At 40.5% G+C, this 18,934-nt stretch overlaps 1 long non-coding RNA gene across 5 annotated transcripts; it reads right to left on the bottom strand.

The window, feature by feature from the left end:
- Positions 1–8,587: 8,587 nt before the first annotated feature.
- On the bottom strand, positions 8,588–18,485 carry LOC148005683 (uncharacterized). 5 transcript variants are annotated; one of them, XR_015620147.1, is made up of 4 exons: positions 18,402–18,485; positions 13,506–13,654; positions 8,934–10,198; positions 8,588–8,839 (listed from the first exon to the last, which is right to left on the bottom strand). It is a non-coding gene; the product is annotated as an uncharacterized LOC148005683 (long non-coding RNA). The 5 variants fall into 5 exon arrangements; XR_015620146.1 differs by lacking the exons at positions 8,588–8,839; positions 18,402–18,485 and adding exons at positions 15,302–15,387; positions 16,458–17,025 and having other exon boundaries at positions 9,902–10,198; positions 13,506–13,735; XR_015620144.1 differs by lacking the exons at positions 8,588–8,839; positions 18,402–18,485 and adding exons at positions 15,302–15,475; positions 16,469–17,022 and having other exon boundaries at positions 9,902–10,198; positions 13,506–13,735.
- Positions 18,486–18,934: the final 449 nt, after the last annotated feature.

Here is an 18,934-nt window from a genome sequence, read left to right as displayed (position 1 = left end):
CACATAATTGAAACAGACAGAGGACTACCAAATTCCTTCTATGAAGCCACAATTACTTTTATACCAAAACCACACAAAGACCCAACAAAGAAAGAGAACTTCAGACCACTTTCCATTATGAATATTGATGCAAAAACACTCAGTAAAATTCTTACAAACCGACTCCAAGAACACATCAAAACAATCATTCACCATGATCAAGTAGGCTTTATCCCAGGGATGCAGGGATGATTTAATATATGAAAATCCACCAATGTAATCCACCCTATAAAGAAACTCAAAGATTTCATTAGATGCTGAGAAAGCATTTTACAAAATTCAACACCCCTTCATGACAAAAGTCCTGGAAAGATCAGGAATTCAAGGACTATATCTAAACATAGTAAAAGCAATATACAGCAAACCAGTAGCTAACATCAAACTAAATGAAGAGAAACTTGAAGCAATCCCACTAAAATCAGGGACTAGACTAAGCTGCCCACTCTCTCCCTACTTATTCAAATATAGTGCTCGAAGTCCTAGCCAGAGCAGACAGAGAAAGGGGGTCAAAAGGATACAAATTGGAAGGGAAGGAATCAAAATATCACTATTTGCAGATGATATGATAGTGTAATTAAATGACCCCAAAAGTTCCACCAGAGAACTACTTAACCAGATAAACAACTTCAGCAAAGTGTCGGGGTATAAAATTAAATCAAACAAATAAGTAGCCTTCCTCTACTCAAAGGATAAACAGGCTGAGAAAGAAATTAAGGAAATGACACCCTTCACAATAGTCCCAAATAACATAAAATATCTTGCTGTGACTTTAACCAACAAGTGAAAGATCTGTATGACAAGAACTTCAAGTCTCTGAAGAAAGAAATTGAGGAAGATCTCAGAAGATAGAAAGATCTTCCATGCACATGGGTTGGCAGGATTAATGTAGTAAAAATGGCCATTTTACCAAAAGCAATCTACAGATTCAATGCAATCCCCATCAAAATTCCTACTCAATTCTTCATAGAGATAGGAAGAGAAATTTGCGAATCCATTTGGAATAACAAAAAACCCAGGATAGCAAAAATTATACTCAACAATAAAAGAACTTCTGGGGGAATCACCATCCCTGACTTCAAGCAGTATTACAGAGCAATAGTCATAAAAACTGTATGGTATTGGTAAAGAGACAGGCAGATAGATCAGTGGAACAGAACTGAAGACCCAGAAATGAACCCATACAACTATAGACACTTGATCTTTGACAAAGGAGCTAAAACCATCCAATGGAAGAAAGATAGCATTTTCAAAAAATGGTGCTGGTTCAACTTGCGGTCAGCATGTAGAAAAATGCAAATCAATCCATTCTTATCACCATGTTCAAAGCTTAAGTCCAAGTGGATCAAGGACCTCCAAATCAAACGAGATACACTGTGAAGAAAGTGGGGAAGAGTCTCGAAAACATTGGCACTGGGGAAATTTTCCTGAACAAAACACCAATGGCTCATGCTCTAAGATCAAGAATCGACAAATGGGACCTCATAAAACTGCAAAGCTTCTGTAAGGCAAAGGACACTGTGGTTAGGACAAATCGGCAACCAACAGATTGGGAAAAGATCTTTACCAATCCTACAACAGATAGAGGCCTTATATCCAAAATATACAAAGAACTCAAGAAGTTAGACCGCAGGGAAACAAATAACCCTATTAACAAATGGGGTACAGAACTAAACAAAACATTCTCAGCTGAAGATTATCAAATGACCAAAAAGCACCCAAAGAAATGTTCAATATCCTTAGTCATCAGGGAAATGCAAACCAAAACAATACTGAGATTCCACCTCACACCAGTCAGAATGGCTAAGACAAAAAACTCAGGAGATAACAGATGCTGGCACAGATGTGGAGAAAGAGGAACACTCCTCCATTGTTGGTGGGATTACAAACTGGTACAACCACTCTTGAAATCAGTCTGGAGGTTCCTCAGAATATTGGACATTGAACTACCTGAGGACCCAGCTATACCTCTCCTGGGCATATACCCAAAAGATGCTCCAACATACAACAAAGACACATGCCCACTATGTTCATAGCAGCCTTATTTATAATAGCTAGAAGCTGGAAATAACCCAGATGCCCTTCAACAGAGGAATGGATTTAAATAATGTGGTCCATCTACACAATGGAATATTACTCAGCTATCCAAAACAATGACTTCATGAAATTCATAGGCAAATGGAATGAACTAAAAAATATCATCCTGAGTGAGGTTACTCAGTCACAGAAAAACACACTTGGTATGCACATTGATAAGTGGATATTAGCCAAAAAGCTCAAATTACCCAAGATGCAATCCACAGATCACAGGAAGCTCAAGAAGAAGGATGACCAAAATGCGGATGCTCCCACTCCTTCTTAAAAAGGGGAAATAATATCCATAGGAGGGGATAGGGAAGCAAAGTTTAGAGCAGAGACTCAAGGAATGACCATTCAGAGCCTGACCCACATGTGACCCATATATATATACAGCCACGAAAACTAGATAAGATTGATGAAGCTAAAAAATGCATGTGGAAAGGGACCAGATATAGATCTCTCCTGAGAGACACATCCAGAGCATGTCCAATACAGAGGTCAATGCTAGCAGCAAACCACTGAACTGAGAACAGGACCCCCTTCAGGGGAATTAGAGGAAGGATTGAAAGAGTTGAAAGAGCTTGCAACACCCCCCATAAGAACAATGCCAACCAACCAGAGCTTCCAGGGACTAAACCACTATGAAAAGACTATACGTGGACTGACCCAGGGCTCCAACTGCATATGTAGCAGAGAATAGCCTTCTTGGGACACCAGGGGAAGGGGAAGCCCTTGGTCCTGCCAAGGTTGGACCCCCAGTGCAGGGGAATATGGTGGGTGGGGGCAAAAGGGGATGTATAGAAGGAATACCCGTATGAGGGAGGGGAAGGGGAGAGGATGGGGGCTTATGGACAGAGAACCGGGAAGGAGAATAACGTTTGAAATGTAAGTAAAGAAATATATCCAATAAAAAATTTAAAAAAAAAAGGCAGCACAAGTGAGGAGGGAAACCGGAAGCAGGGGAAGAAAAAGAAGTGGCAGGGGAGAGGGGAGAAGAAAGGGAGAAAGGGGAGAGTGGAGAGGGGAGGGGTGAGGACAAGGGCACTGGAAGCAGAGATGGGAAGGAAGGAGGGAAAGAATACAATAGCCTGTTTGTAAGAAACAGTGAAAGGAAGAGGTAGATTAACATTAGACCGCATTTCTGTCTGTTAATCTGAAATGTTAGTTGAATTGATTTCTGTCCAGTCTGAACTGTCTACTAGAATATCTTTTCCCACATCCTCGGAGAGGAGACTCTAGAAAAAGCTAAGAATACGTTTTGGATGAAGTTGCCCCCTTCCCCGGCTAGCCTTGTATTCTGTTTGATGGCAGCCATAGACACTACTGGGGCCCCTCTTCCTGAAGCTTTCCTGGGCTTGATTTACGCAGCAATCCTTCCTTATTGGCCAACAGCCACTGCTTGTCTGTGGCCCAGGCAGCGTATTCCACACTTCTAACCCTCCGTGAGGTCCCCCGAAGCACATATAACATCTGACCTCAAATCACGCGTACAGGTGCTGCAGAGGCGCTCCCATAAATTGCCTCCCAGCTCCAGAGGGAGTCACGTGATTTCTGGCTCAAACCACTTTATCATTTCTTCAGGTCACAGAAAGTTCACTCTGCCTGTTCAGTCTTCCTCAGTCAGATTCCTGAATTTTGTCACACCTTAAAATGAGCCGTTTTTGAATGTACTGTTTCATGTATATATGTGTCTAGAAGCAAGAGCATAGGTTTGAGTCTAATTTACAGGGAAATCATATGTGAAAAGTAAGTCATATTTGATATTCTAATTCACCAGGTAGGGCCAATCATTTTCCCCAAAACACAACTTATCAGAATATGTACTATTTTTTAACCTCAAAAATATCAATTAAAATCTGCCCTCATATTGGACAGAAACTTGATTACCAGGAAACTTTTAATTTGGTACCAAATGAGAAAAATTCACTTTTCATAAAAATCTGTACTCAGAGATAATAGCATCTTTCACAAGTTGTTCAATATGTGTTTTAGTTTTCAACGTTTTATTGATTGTGAGTTTCTTATCATGCACCCTAACCCCAGTCATTTTCCCCATCCCCTTGTATTGCTCACCTCCCCGTCCCCTCAACTGCTTTACTTTTCAATTTATTTTAATTGTAAAAATTTATGGGGTATAGTTCGATACATGTGTGCATATATATTGATCAAGTCAAAGCAGGTAACGTTACCATTTTCCTAGCCATGTTGAACTATCAAGTAATAATTTTACACGTTTAGGGGTTAGAGTAACTACTTCAGAATGTAATACAGTATGTGTTGGTAAATCAAGGCAATTGTGTTGTGTGTCATCAGTACTTGGTGTTTGGAACTTTCCAGCTCTTCAAAACTATGTATTTATGATATTGCCTCTCTGACAGAATGCCAGATATCAACATCTTCAGACACTGGGGATCTAGCCTCCCCTCTGCCCTCTCCAACCTCCAATAGTTCTTATTATACATTGCAATCTATGTAGCATCCACAGAGAAGAGAGAACCCTCAGGAATTGTTCTTTTTGAGTCTGACTTACTTCACCTAGCATAATGTCTTCCAACTCCACTAGTTTTACTACTAGTAAGATGATGGGCTTCTATTCCTAATTGCATGCTGAACATATGTCATCAGTACATCACATATAACATGTATATGATATATTGCTTAACTCTTTGTTATCTGTCCTTGAAATATGAATGCATGTATGGACACAACTTTCCTGATGGGCACCCAAGTTGATGCCATTGGGAATTAGTAAAGCCACAAATACATGTGTGCAGGTATGATATGCTGGCATTTCCTTTGGGTACTTATCTAGTAACTGGACAAACTGCATCATGTGATAGATACATTTTTTGTTGTTTTTGTTTGTTTTTGTCTGTTGGCTTTTTTTTCTTTTTTTTCCTAAAGAGCCTTCACTCTGTTCTTTGTAATGGCTATACTACTGTACATTCCAATGAACAATAGATGGGACTGCCCTTTCCTTATGCCCTTGCCAGGGTTTATTATGAGAGTGAAATAAATCATGCTGTGATTTCAGCATTTCCCTGACAACTGACAAAGTTGAACGTTTTTTTCATGCTTCCATTGACCATTTGAATTTCTTCTTTTGAGAAAAATCTGATTATGTTTTTTTCTCATTTTTAACTGCTGCTTGGGGGATTTTGGTCATTGCATTTTTTAGTTGGTTGACTCCTTGTCGCTTGAATAGCTTGTAAATTTTTTTTTCTATTCTATACTTTGCTACCTCTACAACTTTAGTCCATTTGTTGGACCAGAGTACCAGACTTGATGCAATCCTATTTGTCTACTTCTGGTCTCACTTCCTGTGTATTGGGCATCTTATCCGAAACCTATCCTACACCAATGTTCTGCCCTACACTCCTTCTGTCAGTTTCACAACTCAGTTCTTAAGGTTAGATCTTTGATACATTTTTATTTGTTTTTTTATATAAAATGAAAGATGGGAGTGAAATTTCAGTCTTCTGTGTGAAGATATCCAGTTTTCCCAGAACCATGTATTAAATAGGCTTCCTTCTCCCTGTGTATTGTCTATGCCTTTGTCAAAAGTCAGCTGACAGCCAATGTGTATTTATTTCTATGAACTCTACTGTGCCCCATTGGTCTGTTTGTCTACTCTTATGCCAGTGCTGTGAGGAGTTGTGTGCTACATTTTCAAGTCAAGCAGTGTGTTCTCTCTTTCTAGATTCTGTGTTTAGATTTTTTAAAACTTTGTGTATTTATTTAACCATTTCTCCAATTGGTTAGCACACAGTTTTTTTAAACAATCTCTAGTTTATATTTCTATTGCAGCCATTAAAAGCTATCCCTTTTCATCATAATTTTATTTAAGTCTTCTTTTTAAAAATTAAACTAGCTAAAGGATTTTATCTAAAAAAATAAAATAAAATAACCCCTCCATGTTATTGATTCTTTGAACTATTTGTAGTCTCTTTCTATTTGCTTCTGCTCTGATTTTTTTCCCATTTTTCTTCTACTAGATTTTGGGTGACTTCTGCTTTTGCATTATTTGTTTATTTACTTAAAACCCTTCTATTTTTATTACTATAAACTTTTGTGTTGACAATGCTTTCGCTGTATCCCATAAGTTTGTATTAACTAGGTAGGTTGTATTAACATTCTCATTTGTTTCAAGAGATTTTATAATTTCCTTTCTCCTCCTCTTCCTTCTCCTCCTCCTCTTCCTCACGTACACAGCTTAGGTTCATAATTTCCAATGATTCAGTCTGTGTGCAAGACACCACAACAATCAGCACACATGACAAAGAGAATTCTTCACATTCCATCAGACAGAAATCAAAAAAAAAATCTCATATAGAAAGATACCAAGACACAATATAGGCCCCTAGTAATCCCTTCCTCCAACTGGGTTCCAGCTTCTACCTTGACAGTTTCCCAATGTGCCATATCACGATTCATCAAAGGATTGATTATATCTGAACTCTGGTGACCTAATTGTCTCTGGAGATGGTCACAGACATACCCAAAGGGATGCTTCACTAGCCTAGCCACTCTCACTCCAAGTAAGTTAACAGTTGGTACTAACCATTGCAGAAACCAAAGGCACCCACTATGTCTGGTAGCCCCAAGATGTCAGGGACACTCTGGCAGACCACATGGTCCAGTGCACACAGCAGTGGTTATGGGCTGCTCACTTTGGGCACATGACAGCCGTGGTAATGTTCCTAGCAAGTGAGTGGCAAGATTTTCTCAGGTACTGCAGGAGTGAGGTCTGCTGCTGGCGATAGCCTCTAACACTGACAGACCCAAGAGCAGCCGATACTTGACACAACAGACTCCAGACATCAGTCCCAGCCACAGTTGGTGCCTCACACTGGTGGAAACAACATCAAGAACCTGATTTGATCCTAATCTCAAAACTTCATCAAATATTGATAAAAATGGGACTTGTTATAGCTTGAACACTCCAAAAACCATGTTTAAGATTAATCCCATTTTGAGAGACTAAGAAGTTGAGAACTTGAATCAATTACTCTGTTTAGAATGTACTTAGGATTAGATTAGGTTATTAGAACAGAGCATTATGATTGACTGCTGGTGGCTTTATAAAGAGAGAATTGATATGCAGTGCACACACACACACACACACGCACACACACATACACACACACACACACACACACACTATAGTCTCCTACCGTGTGCTGCTCAGCTCTCTGAAGAGTCTGCCAGCAAGAAGGCGATCATCAGACATCAATCCTGGACCAGACTCATGAGCTAAAGCAAACTTCTAGTTCTTTTACCCAGTCTACGGTATTGTGCTATTAACAACTAAAAATATACCCGAAACAAAAATTGACCTGAAACAAAAATGCAAGAGAATAACAATTGCAAGTCAATATTAAAGGTAATGTAAAGTTAGGTCCCAGTTTTGCCTCCCAGCCCCATGCTCCCAGAAATAAGACTCAGATTCAAAATCCATTTACAAATACCTTGGCCATATAGCTAGGCTCTTCTCTGACTAGATACAACTTAAAATGTTCCATTTTTTTCTAGTTCACCATTCAGGCAACCATCCTCCCAACTGGCTCTATCTCAGATTCCTTTCTCCCTCCCAGACGTCCCACCTCTAGTTCCTGCCTAGGTCATAGGCCATAGGCTATTTTCATTGACAGGTGATGCATCCATACAATACACAAGATATTCCCTTTACAGTAAAATCAAGCTAAAAGGATTTTCTTGAAAAGTCATTCATGGGATATGTAACTTAAGGCCTTAAAAGAGTTTGAAATGAATCATCTCTCTAGGAAGCTTTAGCACCGTGCAGTAAAACTATCCACTGAGGAACATCATTGCCGCTGCAACTATTTCCTCATCTGCCTTATTTCCTGACAGTCTATACACGTTTTCTTCACTTTAATTTCTCTTGTACTATAATTTCTCTGTTTTTCACTTTCAAATTTCTTTCTAGGAAGAAAAAAGTCTTTAGAGGCTGGGAGAGGAATCCTCTACACATAGTTTCCTGATGCATATGGTGCACAATAAATGCCAATTTTCTGTTGGGGCATAGGTGCACTCCCTTGGCAGAAACTCATTTTTCTTCTCAGAGTCCTCTTCACAGTCTTCAGACCTTGTCTTCTGCCTCCAGCAAACCCATACAAATATCTCCTAACTGCCAGCTACTAGCAACTCAGGAATGACCCAACCCTTTCTGCTAGCTACTCCACCAACGTAGCCTAGGTGTGGCCTGGTTTGAAGTCTAACCTTTCCAAGTGCTGCCTAGCTATTTGCTCTCTCCTCCTCACTCACATTCTCCTGGAGATCGCCTTTCAAAAGGCCCTGAGAGTAGGAGGACAAGACAAGGACTTTGGAGCCAGACATCACTGAATTTGATGAATTATCACTGAATCTGAATCCCATGCAGCTGTGTAACTTTACACAATGCACTTAACCTCTCTGAAACCTACTCTTCCTGGATATAAGATGCAAATTACAATTTCTTGTTCATTTCTTTAATAAATTGTTAAAGTAGCACAAGTAAAAACTAGAACATAATAATTACTAATAAATGAAAATGATAATCCTCCAATAATAATATTTTCTATAACAGGGAAAAGATTGGTCAGCCAATAAGTGTTGACATCTGTATGAAGAGTTGGTAACAGGTTTATATTAAAGCTACCTAGAAGCATTTTGCCCTAGGGTCAATGCAGTTCACCTAAGAAGTACCACATGGTGGTGCGCTTACCTAGGAAGCGCAAGGCCCTGGGTTCGATCCCCAGCTCCGAAAAAAAGAACCAAAAAAAAAAAAAAAAAAAAAAAGAAGTACCACATGGTGGTACCTGATGGCTTAGGACTATAATTCCAGCACTTTGAGGGCTAAGGCATAAACACAGTGAAGTGAGTTCAAGGCCTGCCTAAGCTATATAGTGAGAGGATTTGAAGCAGGAAGGAAGAGAGTGGGAGGAAAGGGAAGAAAAAGAAGGAAATACCAAAGAGACTATTATCTCCTATTTGTGTTTGTGTGTGTGTGTGCATGAATTCACATGTGTGGGGGTACATGCATCCCTGCGTGTGTGGAAGCCAGAGGTAGACAGCAAGTATCTTCCTCTATCACTTTCCACCTTATTTTCTGAGACAGGGCCTCTCACTGTGTATAGAAATCAGCAATTGGCTGCCTGTTGACCATCCTCTAGGACTGTCCTGCCTCCGTCTCTCTGCCAGAATTGCATGTGCCTGATACCACACTCAGCTCTCTGTGCAAGCTAGGGATCCAAGCTCAACTCTTCATGATTATGCTGCAAGTCTTTCCCCCTTGCCTATTTCTCTCCTGTCTTTCCACACATTAATCTAATCTGGACTACTGGTTCTTTATCTCAAAATCAGACCTGATTCACTTCCATAACATGTTGTGAACTTGTTCTTTATGTCCATAATATTCTAGCCCTCCTAGACCTGAGCCCTTGAGTACCCTGCCTGGCTTCCTGAGCAAAATTTTGAAAAGTGTTGATTCATTAGAAAATTATTCATACTATACACAACAGTGGTTAGATTTAGTTGAAACTTGGAGAGATTGAAGATAATAGTTCTACCTTACTTCTAATACCAATATTTAGTATTTGTCTGTTTTATCAATGTTTACATCCTGCTCATAAATCACATGCAAGAAGGTCAGGTCTCTCACTTGACCAGTAATCCAGATAGCTTAGTTTTATACACGAATATTCCATGTATATCTTAGCCCAGTAAAAGCTTTCATTTCATCAACAGAAGCATCCGTGATGTTCTTGGAATAAGAGTAGTTTGGCTTTTCTGCACACATTTGATGGGCATGTGAATTTGTCTTTTCTGTCAAATTCTGCCACAGGTTGTTTCTGATAAACAAGGAGAGAAAATCTACAGCTGGTGCTTTCTTCAGTGATATGTCCTGGAATGTTCGCTGGTCCTTTATCATCCCCACTGAAGCTTAGATCCACATTCAGTGCCACAAAGTCTCTAGTCCACTTGGTGGAGAGGCATGGACGTGCCCTCTTCTCCCAACACCGTCTTTGATTTTCAGAATCACCACTTTCACTTTCACTCAATGCTCCATCAATGTAAACGTCAACTAAATCAGGAAGAGAAAGGTAATCCTTGTTAAATTCCCCCTAATCAGACTCGGAATTCTATAAGATATCTACTACTTGTTGGACATAGTAGCAGGTTGACCTGTTGAAGTCCTCTATACATTATTTGCTCACTTCATGGACATTTTCCTCCCGAAAATCACTTCAAAATACAACCAAAATAGACATTTGGAATAGGCAGCCATTTGCAATCAGGTGACATCACATGCTAGTCCCCCTATATAAGGAACTCAGTGTTACAGACATTTACATCATTCCCGTTACAGTGGGAACTCAGTCTAGTAGGGCTAGAAAGGAATTGATTACCATTGAGAGTGATAAAATTGAGATAACTGAAAGTTTAGCAGAAATGTACACACACACACACACACACACACACACACACACACACATACACACTAATACACAATCCAGTTATAATTCAGAAATCAAGGAATGACACTGATTAGGCCAAGTTCAGTTCAGGATATGAGAAACACCATACAAAATATTTGCTACAGGGGATGGAAAGATGACTCAGCAGTTAAGAGTTTGATTCCCAGCAATCACATGAGAGCTCACACCATCTGCAACTCTATTTTTAAATGATCTGATACCCTCCTCTGACCTCTGCAGGAATTATGCAGAGGTACTGGTACTAGGTGTGGTACTGGTACATACATGTAGATTAAATATGCATTATATAAAATAAATGTAAAAATGTATTCTATCTACAAGACACTGGGAATCCAAAGATGATATAGGCATTATCACTACTGTTAAAGCATTTACACCCAAGGAGAATGTTCACCCAAATTCATTAAGGAGACCGACATGATAGAACTAAACAAAGAGAGTGGGCCCCAGGATTGAATGCTGGTAACTTTGTAACAATAGTAATAGTAGTAAAGGGGTGTGTGTGTGTGTGTGTGTGTGTGTGTGTGTGTGTGTGTGTGTACTTGTACAGGAGCACAAAAGGGGAAGCACCCTTCAGCTAAGCAGTGCTCAAGAAAAAAGCTTTCTGGAAAAGATACCTGAGCCCTGCGAGGGAAAATAAATTGTCAAAACTATGCATGCAAAGAAAAATTATGCACTGAAAGAAAACCAAACGCTTGGGGAGAATAATCCAGCCAGGGAGTGTCATTAGAACATCAAATGTGTGGGAAGACTGATAAGAAGTGAGCGGGGTTGAGAAGAGAACAGGAGGCAACAGGCTTGTCTCATGTGCAGAGAAGCATGTCCCTTCATTCTGGCAGAGGTACACTGAAAAGGGCTGCAGAGAAGGATATGGTTACCAGAGATCAGTCTGGCTGATGGGAAGATAGATGTGGGCTGGAGTTTGTTGGAAAGAGGAGTACAGGAGAAACAGGGGTTGAGATTCTATTCCACAATCGAAGAGAGTTGCAACAAATATCTGAACTGGGCATAGAAACACAAGGACACATTTAAGAAATGTTTAGAAGGTAAAGGAACAGGCTACTGACATAAGCATGAACAAGTAATAAAGAAATAAGCAAGTATCAAGATTCTGTCTCTGACCAATGGCTTTCCAGTACTGAAAGTGGTTATCACTGCATCAGGTAGTTAGTTAACTGAAACTCCTGGGTTTCCAACCAAAAATCCTTGTCCTTCACTTGTCAAACCAGGGTCATCTGAGCACTAAAGTGTTTCAAATTATAAAGAAAGCTGCACCTTGGAGATAACCACATAGCCAGGCATGAAGGTGATGCTCACTTAAGCCTTTGTTACCTTCCTATCAATTCATAAATCAGTTGATAAAGTTATAAGAAAATATCCACACAAAATATTGGAGAATCTTGAAGAAAATGACAAATATCTGTAATCAAAGTATTGTTGTAGTAGAGTAATAACTGAATGGAGTTATCTGTTTAGTCAAGATGGCTGAGGTTCTTGTCCTACTGAGTTCCTTGTCAACAACAAAAAGGAGGTCTGCGATTACCTGAGAATCAAACATTCTTCTATATAGGAGTTTGACGATTAAACTTTTAAAGGGAAAATGTCAGGGAGCTTTAACTATTAATGGGTTCTGAGAAAATGTATAAGGGATTAAAATATACATCAAAAAATAGCTGACACAGCATTCTGTAATACCAGTATTCATGCCATTGCCTGGGTATGATGGTGTACCTCTATAATCCCACCAGAGGCAAGGGAATCAAAAATGTGAGGCCAGCTTTGGCTACATAACAAGACCACGTCTCAAAAAAAAAAAAAAAAAACTGTCCTACTATTGGGTGGAGATGTCCTAAAGCATTTGCTGCTTTAAAATGTTGATGTGTTAACTGACAGACAATAGGAAAGAAATTAAAATGGGTGAATGGATGCTTTGGGACGGGGTGGAAATATTCTTAACCTAGATTTTAGCGAACATTACACAGCTCACTAGATATACTGAATGGCATTAGTCTGTATACGTATACAAGTGAATCTCCTGGCACATAAATTACATCACCAGTAAAAAAAAAAGTCAATAAGAAGAAGCAGTGCTGAAATCAAATACGGTCTTTCTCTGTACAGAAGGAAGTAGCCAGACGAACATGGGCTGTAGTCTCATGGGTGTAGTAGCAATGATCTCAAACCTGGAGAGATTCTGTCACATCAACGGTGACAATACAAGCATGGGAGGTGATTGGCACAAGGTGACCAATGCTTTCCCCAGTCCAAAAGAGTTTGAAACACTCTTGGAGACACAGCATTTGGTCACGTGAGGTCAAGGCAAGAACGCAAGGGAAGCCACAGGGCGCGTATCTGAGGGGTCAGTCCTGGAAGCACTCAGAATGTAAGTAGCGTCTAAACCTGTTGCTCTGGACAAGACAGAGCTAGAATGACCTGTAGATAGACTGGAGTCTATCTGAGCACTTCCTTATGGAGACCTAAGGTATAAAACAGTTGAAGCATGGATCAGCGAGAGGCGCAATCGATGTCTTGGACACACAGGGCAGCAGCTGTGTGTGAAAGCTCCTTGGGGCAATCTTCAAGGTACGCAGTACCGATTTCTACAGGAAGACTTGCTGCAAAGTCTTTCTCCTACAAAGTTAATAATTTGGCAATATGGTTGAGATGCTCTTTCTCACGTGCTGCGGGATACTGTAGCTGCCATCTTGGGTACTCTGGCTCACGAGCGTGATTTCTCACTACAGGGAGTTTGAAGTCTAAACCATGGGTTTAGCTATGGTTGTTGCCAGACAGCAAAGTACAGCGTTAGGATAAATGACATAAATTAGTGTTGTCATTTTGAAGTTTGAACCTTATTCAGAATAAAAAAGACTTGAACAACCTCATACTTACAGGTGTTTGAAGTGTGGGCCTGTATTTTGCCTCCAAGAAACAACCTCTGCTGGGCATGGAAGATACGTAACGGTCCAAACAAAGCAATAAATCTGGGATTGACAGCCCCGGAGATCCATCACCAGGTCAGAGGGATCCGTGGTCTGGCACTGTGACATTCAGGTAATTAGAGAATGAGATGGAGACAGGGACTGACCCCCTGTTGTGAAGGCCACCAGAGGTTACAACTTCTGCAAGACCACCAGGTCAGAGAATGTATCAGCAATCATTAAGTGTTTTCAATTCTAATTACTCACTACAAGTTAACTTATCTCATAAAATACATATATGTTATCCTCTTTCAAAACAGCACCAAGAATTAGCTAATTGGTTTTTTTTAATAGAAGACTTTTCTTGGAAAAGCTTATATGATTCATGATTTCGAGGTGAATTATAATAGATTTAGAAACCTTTTTAATGAAGCCCTCTTTGTGCCAACTTATACCTTTAGGGGTTTGGCTTTAAATAACATTTGGCCAAATACCATCCTTCCTCCATTCCACAAAAAAAAGAACTTGTATTTTAAAATCTACATTTAGTGAAATAAATGCAATTGTATTTTGGGGGACATTTATGGGCGATAATTTTCCTTCAAATTCTCCATAATTTGTTTTCGTGAAAATTCTTAAAAACACTTCCCAAGAAGGGCATCATTGAAATTTTTTGTGTATGTGTAATAGTGTATGTGTGCATTGTGTGCTTGTGTCTATAAGTGTGTATGCGTGTGTGTGTGTGTGTGTGTGTGTGTGTGTGTGTGTGTGTGTGTGTGAATGAACAACGAAAGTTAGTGTCCCGTGTTTTCTTCAGCCACTCCTGGGGGAATGAGGGCATGTGCAGTGGCACAGGTGTGAGGTCAAAAAAGAATGCAGTTCTCTCTTTCCACCTTTACATGGGTACCTGGGAAATGAACTTAGATGGTCAGGCTGTGTGGCAGGTGCTTCACCCACTGAACCATCTTTCTGCCTCTTCAGCTTAATTTTTAGAAACAAGGTCTCTCACTGGACTCAAGGCTCATCAATTTGGCTAGACTGGCAGGCCAGAGAGCCCGAGAGACCCTCGAGTGTCTGCCTCCCTAGTGGAGATTACAGATGCACACCTCTGAACTTTCCACCTCTTCATGGGTTCTGGGAATCAAACCTACTCTCCTGCTGGTACAGCAAGCACTTTTCTAACTGAGCCATCTCCATTTCCCCTGCCTTTGACATTTTTACACAAGGCAGGCAAACATTTCTGGTGTCGGTACGTTTTGTTATGGAAATGTGTATATCTACTGTATAATGTTCCATTTGGGTTATTGGGACGGCATTAGAGAGTATAGCAAACTGTTTTCAGAAAACCAATTCTTTGCTCACATTTTTAAGATTAAAGGATATTTTCTGGCTTAAAGAGAAATTGAGATATTCAAAGGCATAAAAATCAAGTGGGTTATACAATTGTAAAAGTTTCTTTGACAAAAACTACCAAAGTTTAGCTACAAGATATTTGTTATTTATACAGTTTCTTTGAAATCCCTTTCCAGAAGGCAGCTTCTTTCTCGATGCCTTTCAGAGGACGGCATGATTTAAGGAAAAGCTTTAAGATAGGGAGATGGCTTTCTCCACCAATGGCATCAAAAATCAGAAAGAGAAAAAGGAAAAAAAAGAAATCTCTTCAACAGAAATACCCAAACTGGGGAAGCTCTGTTTGGGTACTTTACATAAATCTGTGGAATTGCTGCCTATAATCTGTGATTACAAACAAGTAAAAATCAAACCTACCTAAGTCGGAGGTGGCTCAGCACAGAATTTGATACAGGAGATGCTGAGGAAGACTCTTTGGACAGAAAGCTAGCGCCATCTACTGACTGGAAATTAAATAGCAATGAAAACCATTCTTTGCCCTGTGCCCTGGGAAGACCTGAGGCTGGGAACCTCAGTACTGACCTCAGTACTCTGCAGAAAGGGAGGAGGGGGAGGAAGAAGACAGCAAGCCTGAAAATCACCAGAGAAAAAGAAAGGCAGGATGTTCGGCAGTCTTGTGTCACCAACACAGCCATTGTTTCCCTGAGCATAGAGGTCTTCCCTAAGGAAAAGTCTCCCGTGTAAGCTACTTCATATTTTCCTCAGGTTTTCTAGCTGACCTGCTTCAGATGTAGAAGCATCCCATTCACCCTGCCCCTAACTTTTTCACCAACATTGGAGACTTTGTATTTATTCCTTCATAAGTCAAGAACTTTCTGGTGTTGAGAAGTTAAAGTGAATGCTGCTACACTGACTCTTAAGCTTCACCTGCTTGTCTTCAAGAAGCTGAAGTTAGGAGAACTGGGGGTGCCTTGAGGTCACTCAACCGTTAAGTGGCAAATTGTTCCTAGTTTTTCAGGGACTTTTCTCACTCAGTAGGAATGAGTTTGCCAACACTCCTCCAAAGGTTCCCTCTCCCAAGTCCACTTTTATTTGGTTCTGATGTATTTAAAAGTGTCAGAAATTGGGGTTGGGGAATTAGCTCAGTGGTAGAGCGCTTGCCTAGCAAGCGCAAGGCCCTGGGTTCAGTCCCCAGCTCCGAAAATAAAAAGTGTCAGAAATTTTAATAGAATTGTATGTTTTCATTTGAGGAGATGTTTTAGGGGAAATCAGACATAAATACAATATAAATACATAGCTAAAAGAGGAAATCAAATCAACAATTCTCTCTATGCCACTCTGTTCAATGTAACTTGTTTCCAAAACAAAACAAACAAAAAGCCTGATTCATCATGAACATGCTTTCTGGTCCTTTTAGTATAATATAAAAATGAAACACCTGAGGCTTTCTCTTAATTCTTCCTGTATCTTTCCACTTCCTTGTCTTATCTTTGTCCTTCATTTAGAACACATTTCTCAGAAGTTCAGTAAGTAGTCTCTCATTTTTCTGTAAAGCAAATAGCTTAAGGGGAACTGGGTGCTTGCCTTCAGGAAAGACCTTCTGAAGAGTATTTGTTTGCTGACCAATAGCTCAAATATTTCTTTCCTCCTGCCCTTCTTAAGTTGGTAGTGCTCCCGCATGTCAGCTACAAACCAGCAGCAAATGGTGATGTTTACATAAAGATAAAAGAGACTGGCGATGTGTTCTATGGAGGTGCGGGGGAAGAGGATGCTTCTGTGTGCCCGTGCAGCAGCATCCCTTCCTCCTGAGGGACCAGCCACATAGTATAGAATGGGATAGAATAGTATAGAATGGAGTAAAAGGGTAGTCAGGGCAGAGAAAGGCAGAGGGGGGAGGAGGAGAGGGGAGTGGGGAGGGGAGAGGAGGGAGAGGAGAGGGGAGGAGAGGAGAGAGAAGAAGAGAAGAGAAGAGAAGAGAAGAGAAGAGAAGAGAAGAGAAGAGAAGAGAAGAAGAGAAGAGAAGAAGTTGAGAAATAGAGGCTGGCCATGAGCATGTTGGGGGGAGGGGTATGGAAAAAGAAGAGACTGGGGGAAGAGGGGAAGAGAGCAAGAGAGTGAGGAGGGGGCAAGCATACCTTATAGTGAGTCAAGCACACCTGGCTGTTGCCAGGTAACTGTGGGGGCGGAACTTAGACAGAATGCTAACAATTGGCATCTCTGACTGTGCTATCTCCAAAAACTCCCCTTTACGTTCGTGTTAGATTTTTTTAATAATTTACATTGTCGCGCGCGCGCGCGCACACACACACACACACACACACACACACACACACACACACACACACACCGTGAAGAGCAAATTTCAAATGTCAAGACACCATCAAATTGTTATTTTAATCCCTTTGTAAAAGAAAAGGCCAGGGTGTGTTTCCAAATCCATCCTAGGTTTCCAAGTGAACAAATTTTACACGAGCTCTGCGTTGGAAGACACAAAGGATTAAAGTAGTCTCCCTGCTATTTTCTGTGGTCTGTTCCTCTGCTTGAAGTAAGGAACCACTTTCTGTACAGTCCTTGACTCCTTGTTTACTTCTGCTCTGGCGAGGCCACACATGGACCCTCTGTGTTGCCAGTCTTTCCTTGATAAGTGATTAACTCAATCTCTCTCTCCTGTTGATCAAACAAAATGACTGTCAAGCACACTCGGGCTCAGCTGTCTACTGCGGCCACTGCCCTGAGCACCTCTCTTTCATCCCACATCCCTAAGTCAGTGCTTCCGTACCTGGTTCACTTCTCTTAGAAAGGAAATCCCTTCCCTCCAATTCTTGAGAACCCTCCAGCCCTGTGATCACAGCATCTTCTCTATTGCAATATTCCCTTCTCCTCTAACATAACCCTTTCAAATAAAGACTTGCCTTACGAAGAAGTCCAGGTTCCTATTTTATTTAACAAAACCAATAACTCTGATTAAAACTGGGCAAGTTTGACTGAATAAAATAATCAGGATTATTAAATAGTCTTCTTGTTCTAGAAGCAAAGTCGTGCACTTTTTATAAGAGTATTGGTATTGCTCCTGGGTACTTTTCTTACTTGAAAACAAAATAAAAAACTTTGCAAAGGTGAGACTTCCCAGAAAATATTTATACTCAAACATATTGAAACTGATTATTTTGTACTTTCATAAATTATACCACAAGGCCCCACATTTTCCCCATTTTGTCCCAAGCATCAAATTCCCCCAAATCTATCCAAATCTGAGCTTGCTTTTCTTGAGAGACAGTACTTTAGGACTTAGCTCACTAAGTCTCCTTGGAACTCAAAATTTTGTAGCAGGATGGGAATCTGTACATCTTTGTTCAAAACTCCTCCTGTCAAAATGTTCAGCACTCAATTCTTAGAAATCTAATTCTGAATGGCAAACACCACATAGTAAGGCCTAGTGCTACTGAAAATCTTCAGAACACGTCTATGGCCAGAACTGACCAATACCATATGCCACACCGTGTAAACAAATACGTACCAATGGATGCAACTGTACACACGGCAGGAGGAAACAGCAATGAGGAGCTCAGCAGATGTCTTCGAAGCACAATCACTGTTCTGGCTGGTAAGGAATCAAAGGCCCTCTGATGAGCAGACGCGATTGGAAATGTTCGCGGAGGACTTTTACATGTAAGCTTGCTAATGCCGGGGAACAATCGGTTGGCTTTTTATAAACTTAATAGATCTAGGTAAATGCGAGCTAATGCTGCTAGTGCCGTTTCAAAAACGTATGTTGGGGGAAACCCATTCATCTCCCTTGACATTAGTTCTAGGCTCAGATCCAATGCCTATACAGCATGGCTCATTTCTGCTGCATTTACCGACGGCTGCTATCTATTTATTTATTCCTAAAACATGGATTGGTCTCCTACTCCGTGCTAAGCGCTTTGGACAGGGCTGCAAACAGAACTGACAAAAACCTGTGTCCTATAGTAATGCTGATGAGTAAAAATGCACAATGCTACATGTATTTTGTGCTAAGAAAAAAGAAAGAAAGAAAGAAAATCCCGG

The sequence above is a fragment of the Rattus norvegicus genome, chromosome 5 (genome assembly GCF_021556685.1).
Source record: "Rattus norvegicus strain SHRSP/BbbUtx chromosome 5, alternate assembly SHRSP_T2T, whole genome shotgun sequence".
Lineage (NCBI taxonomy): Eukaryota > Metazoa > Chordata > Mammalia > Rodentia > Muridae > Rattus > Rattus norvegicus.
Note: the sequence above shows the minus strand (reverse complement) of the source record. Positions and strands in the feature narration are given on the sequence as shown.